Genomic DNA, 6000 nt, shown 5'->3' with positions numbered 1-6000 from the left:
CGTGCTCAACTCTTGTGGGCATGAGACTTCTGATTGGCCACTTCTCTACAAAAGCGACCTAGAATTCGGCCACACATGCCAGACACTCTTGGAGGGTCGGCATGTTCCAGATTTTCACCTCCAGGATGCCCTGTTATGCCACCTGGGTCACCTTTGTGTTACTTCAAGCGAGCGTGCCAAGATGATTTGGCAAGCACACTACAGTTGGGCTGCTGGGCATTTCAGGGTCGAGAAAAAAGTGGCAGTACTGCAAAATTATTTATATTGGCCGAATCTTCGACAGGATGTTGGGAAGTACATCAGATCTTGTACTGCCTGTGCCATTGCTAAACCGACCATTAATAAGCACGGCCTCTATACCCCGTTGCCTACCCCTAGTTGACCTTGGGAATCCATCTCCATGGATTACATGTCAGGCCTTCCTTCCACCAAGCATGGAAATAACTGTGTTTTTGTGGTCGTCGACAGGTTCTCGAAGATGGCCATTATGGCGGCCTGCAAGAAGAATATCACAACAGAAGCCACTGCTAAACTCTTCTTTGAACGAGTGTGGGTGCACTTTGGGATCCCACAGTCTATCATCTCAGATCGGGACAGTTGGTTTCTCAGAACATTTTGGTCCAGTCTCTGGTCAATGTTGGACACCAAACTCACGAAGTCCATAGCCTTCCATCCTCAAACTGATGGCCAGACAGAGGTTGTCAATAGGATGATTGTGCACATTCTACGCATGTATAACTCAAATCATCCCCGCACATGGGACGAGAGCCTCCCCTATGTTCAGCACAGCTACAACCGAGCTCTTCACAGCTCCACTGGCCATAGCCCTTTTCAAGTGGGTTTTGGATTCCAGCCACTATGCCCCATGGATGTGGCTAATAATGCCACTTGTAGCTACTCACATAAATTCAGCTCATGTCTAGTTCGAAACAGATAAGGCCACCAACTTCATTGAGTGCATCCAACATATTCGCCAGTAGGTCCATGAAATTCTTGAGAAATCAAATGCCAAGTACAAGCAGCGACATGATCAACATCGGGTGCCACACAAGTTTCAGGTGGGCGACAAAGTCTGGTTGCATTTGCAAAAGGAACGCCTTACTAGAGCCTATCAGAAATTGAGACCACTCCGATATGGTCCTTACACCATTACTAAGGATATGGGAGACAATGCATTTGAGCTCAGCATTCCCCCATTCCTTGGCCTGCACCCAACGTTCAATGTGGACCGCCTTCGGCCATACATTCCACCATTGCTAGACACATCCGACATTGCAGAACATCTCAAACCCAGATAATTAAATCCATATTGCATGGAACAAGCTGCAACTGATCAATCATGGACACACAGATCAAGAACACTCGCCAATAGAATATCCAACTGTATCGAGTTGTCAAAGCAGGCCAACTCCTTCAGCGGGGCAAGTGGCTCACCAGGGAACAAGTTCAACAAAAGTTTCCTCATCTCATGGAGGAACTCAAAGCAATGGGGACCATTGCTTCCTAACACGGGAGGAATGATCCAGGTGGATATTGGTGGCCACCTGCCAAGTCCACCTGGATCCCCACCATTGTTCCTCTCAACATTTTTAGTTTCCTTAATTGTAGCACAACTTACTATTTTTAGCAGTTTTTCGGGTCCTGAACTTCTGGAGCCGTTTTGAGGCCCTAAACGATGTTTTTTGGGAAATCTAGGGGCAACATGGGTCCATGGCCTTCCCAAAGTGGTAGTTCTCGGATAGATCTTGCTAACGAGCTATTGTACGCGTCAAACGGAGATCGTATGCCAGAGTTACGACCCTGGGAAGTTGATGTACCAATTTACCCAAACGGGGCCCACATTTTGGCGTTTCATCTCCTAGGGTTAGGTTTTGGAATGTTAAGGGTTTTCCATTGTTTCCCAACAATAAATAGGCCTTCGAGCCTCATTGTAACACAGTTCAGAGGCATGTAGCCACCACATCTCTTCTCAGAGATAAGCTACCATCTCCCTAGCTGGTTTATTTCCATTTCTGGTTGAAAACATATTTCAGTATTTTCCATTAATGAAATGAAGGATTATTTCCGCTGCATCTTTGTGTATATGGTTATCTCTGTAATTTGTTGCGTTCTTGTTTAAATCTAGATCAAAAAAGAAGCGATATTTCTCTCGCAGAAGCAATGAAAGCTAAGTACATGCTGGAAAAGAACAAGAGAGGTTATAAAATCGTCAGTGTCAAAGATAAAGGGGTGCATGTAGCTACCGAGCTCCTAGTCAGTAAGTTGATGAAGAAATGTCGCGCCGATGAAGTACCAGCGTCGGTGGCTGCGTTGGCTAAGCAGTGCATGTAGGGGGTCCAGTTCAACTAGGCTGAGTTCCTCTGTGAGGAATTTTTGATCAATTGCATGGTAAGACCTTCCACTACACGTGGTTTCTCTTATCAATTTTTCTGGTAGTGGGGGAATTGCCAAAAGACAGTCAGTTCTAGAACATTGAACATGACTTTCCAGAGGTCGCGAAGTATTCTTTTCTCTGGGCTACTAAGGATGCGAAAAGGATTCATGACACCAAGATTTTCTGGGTACTTATGGAGGCGAGCATCTGGATGTGGATTAAAAGGAGGCCGCACCTATCCCCCACAGTGCATAGCAGTCTACAGAGCTTTGCAGACTTCAAGGCAGACATGTACAATCTTTACATCAGGGTGTGAAAGGATCTAGCGTAGCAGTGGATAAAATTGGCATTCATAGCGCCCCAGATTTGGCAGAGTTGGAAAAGGTGGTAGCACAGAAAAGGAAGGATGAGGCCAAGCTGCCGCGTAACACAGCTGATCAAGAAAAGGCACAATGAGAAAGTGACAGCTGAGGACAGGGTAGCCCACGACGTGACACAGGTAGCCATAGAGCAAAAGAAGGCTGCCAAAGTAGCAGCAATAGCGCAGACAGTAGAGGCCACAATAGCATAGGTAGAGGAGGGCCAAGGAGTGTCTGCAAGATAGGGGGCAGAGGTCACAGACCTTGTAGAAGACAGTGCGGACCCTGGAACTAATTTGACCCAACTTAAACGACCATGCATCAATGAAAGATTAGGTCCACAGAAGAAGGTCAAGGCTTCGAAGTTGGCCATAGACCTGATCACATTGATTGAAGGTAACCTTTATGACATTGGAAAGATAGTTCGCAATGTCACGAAGGAAGCACTCCAAGAAGTTATGTCGAAGCAGCAGATTGTGTTTGGGGCCCTAAAGGCGTAGCTATAGGAACTACAGGTGTGGGCCCCACAGGAAGGAACCTTGGCCACCAGCGTTGCAGCAGGAACATCAGCTGCAGAATAGATGCTATGCGCAATGATGGCCACTACCATAGGGTTACTGGAAGGAGTGTTAGCAACAATGAATGAGATCGACAGAGTCGTTGTTGGCAGGATCAAGGGGCTGGGCCTTAATTTGGATGCCATTCCAGGAGAAACACTGTATTAGCTGTAGGATGGAATAACAGTAGAACTCCGTGCTAGGGAGAGCCATGAAATACAGGTCGTGAGTGAGAAAAAGATAAACATTGAGCAACTTAGCTTATAGCACAACATGTTGGTCTCGCAAAATTGGCAGATGGCACAGATGGTAGATGATGCTTGCTGACGTGTCCTAGTGTTGGCTATCACAGAAGATCTACTGGTAGAAGTGCAGATCCATAGGTTGACAACTAGGTTTCATGATGCGAAAGAAGAGGTAGCGAAGGTTCAGCTAGAGCTAAACCTTAAGATCGCTAAGTTGCGGTTGAAAGCGTAGCCTTCAACCCCCTAGAAGTGAGAGAATAGTGCACTAGTGCTATCTAAATGGGGTTGGAGGAAATTGGACGGATAGTGCAAGACTGTACCGGTATGTTGGAATTACCTTTTGCGGTCCTCACATCTTCACAGGTGAACCCAAACATACACCGACTGGAAACAGAGGTGTGAGAGCTTTAGGAGAAGTACGATAGTATTCGAGGAACTATGTAGATAGTCATCCTCACTCAAAGGCTCGCAAAGCTACAACAAGCAAAGGCACTAAAGGAGTAGGTGGATGTCGTGGGACAGAAAGAGGCAGTTCTCAAAGCACGCATCCATCCATGGATTGACAAGGCCTTCAACATTACAGTAGATATCGCAGGCAAGATCACACACATGAAGGTGCTATATGCATTGAGGCAGGGTATTTCCCCTGACAAGGAAGCTTCGGATGAATTCATGAAGCAGATCCAACAAACCGCAGAATAGTGCACTACGAACCTTTGAGCAGCACAGTACTAGTTGGAGGGACTCCACACCAAGATTGTCGCACTAACAGAGTGACTCAAAGACAAGTCACGATGTTTGCGTTGGGGGTCTGTTGGGCATCGAATCTCCCCCCACAACATGTTTTGGGTTTGAAAGCCTAGTTTTGGTCAAATTTTATTGTAAGATTCTGCGAATTGAGGGCACGGAGCGCGAGATGTATATTGAGTCATAGGGTTGTCCACCCTAAACTATGTAATATAATATAATGTAAATGTCAGCCTACCCATGGTCCACGGACCACGCGATTTTATGAATAGAGTGAGGCTCTAAGAGGGGAAAAAATGAGATGGAGAATCAATAAGGTATGAGAGACATTTCTGAGTCTGTAAGACTAAGTCTTGGGTCGTAGTAGTAGTAAGAGGCTCTGCAGCTAAGTGCAAAGGCCTAGAAGAGTCTGCAACTGAGTGCACGATGTCATAGTAGAAAGTACATGTTCTTATACCTCCTATAAAATATTTTCTTTCCATTTATCCCGATTCATATATTTCTTAATTTCAAGTCTAGGAGTATGAGTTCAAGGAGTAGTTTTATGCTCTACTCTCAATTTTGAGATTATTCCCAAAGTATCATATGACCAAGTGAAGCTGAGTTTAAATTTCATTGTTTTAAGGAGAAGATATACTTCTTTCATTACTATCCTAGCATTACAAATGAAAGGCTGAACTTGTGTTTTGATTTTGAACTGAGATTTTTTTTTGGCTATCACAAAGTGCAGTTCATCCATATTTATCATTTTCCTAATATACTCTAATGCAAAAATTCTTATAGGAAAAAATTTGGGCAATCTATATGGAGAAAATTCACATCCATACACTCTAGTTTCAGTGTAATTTTGATATAGGTACCATTCACATGTCTTCATTTTTCCATTGAGATGTAGAATTCTCTTAATCTCACGTCCAATTCTAGGTTTAGTATCACTGTTAAGTAGGAAACAAACTATGTACAAAAACTGGCCCACATAATCACTGGATGTGAATTCATTAGTACGCTTCATTACCAAGGAATTATAATGAATTATAGATTGTGGATTTCCTTGTTCATCTAGTTTCTATAGTGGAAACTAAAATCTATCCACTTGATGGAATAAAAACAAGTAAACTAAAACTAGAGCATGCTTGAAGACTCATTCTGTATAAAATTTGAGGAATTGTTCATGGATGACCTTTGTTAAGACTTCACTGTAATGAAAAATGACTAAAGGATTTTATCTTGTTGAGAATACTGATAAAAACCCTATAATTTCTTCATTAACCCGTTGATCAGTTTGATATCCCAATTAACAAGAAACTATATAAATGACTTATTTTTTCATTTCAGGAAACATTGAGGAGGGATAGGGAGGGTTTATTTTTTTAAATTGGACATTCTCAGGTAGAAGTGTCACAAAAAATTTGGCTCTATGGGGAAAACTAAAGTTTCTGTAGAGTTCCATGAAAAAATCTACTAAAAAGGGTTTTAGAGAGGCTGACTTTTGGAACAAAAGAATCTGACATATAGAGTCAGGGGTAATTGTGAACATGATTTCATTATTTTGGGCTACAATTTAGCTTTAAGTGGGTATGTACCTGAAATGGCACTGTTATGAAACCAGCTCAAGAAAAGATAGATCAACGCCTTGGAATTCAGCCTCTTCGAGGGGGCAACCTCCTTTACATTACACAAATGAATAATTCTTGGATGATACAAATGAAAAGACCTCC

This window comes from Pinus tabuliformis, chromosome 4_2, assembly GCF_031772625.1.
Source record: "Pinus tabuliformis cultivar Carrire ecotype Pingquan chromosome 4_2, CPIR1, whole genome shotgun sequence".
Lineage (NCBI taxonomy): Eukaryota > Viridiplantae > Streptophyta > Pinopsida > Pinales > Pinaceae > Pinus > Pinus tabuliformis.
Note: the sequence above shows the minus strand (reverse complement) of the source record.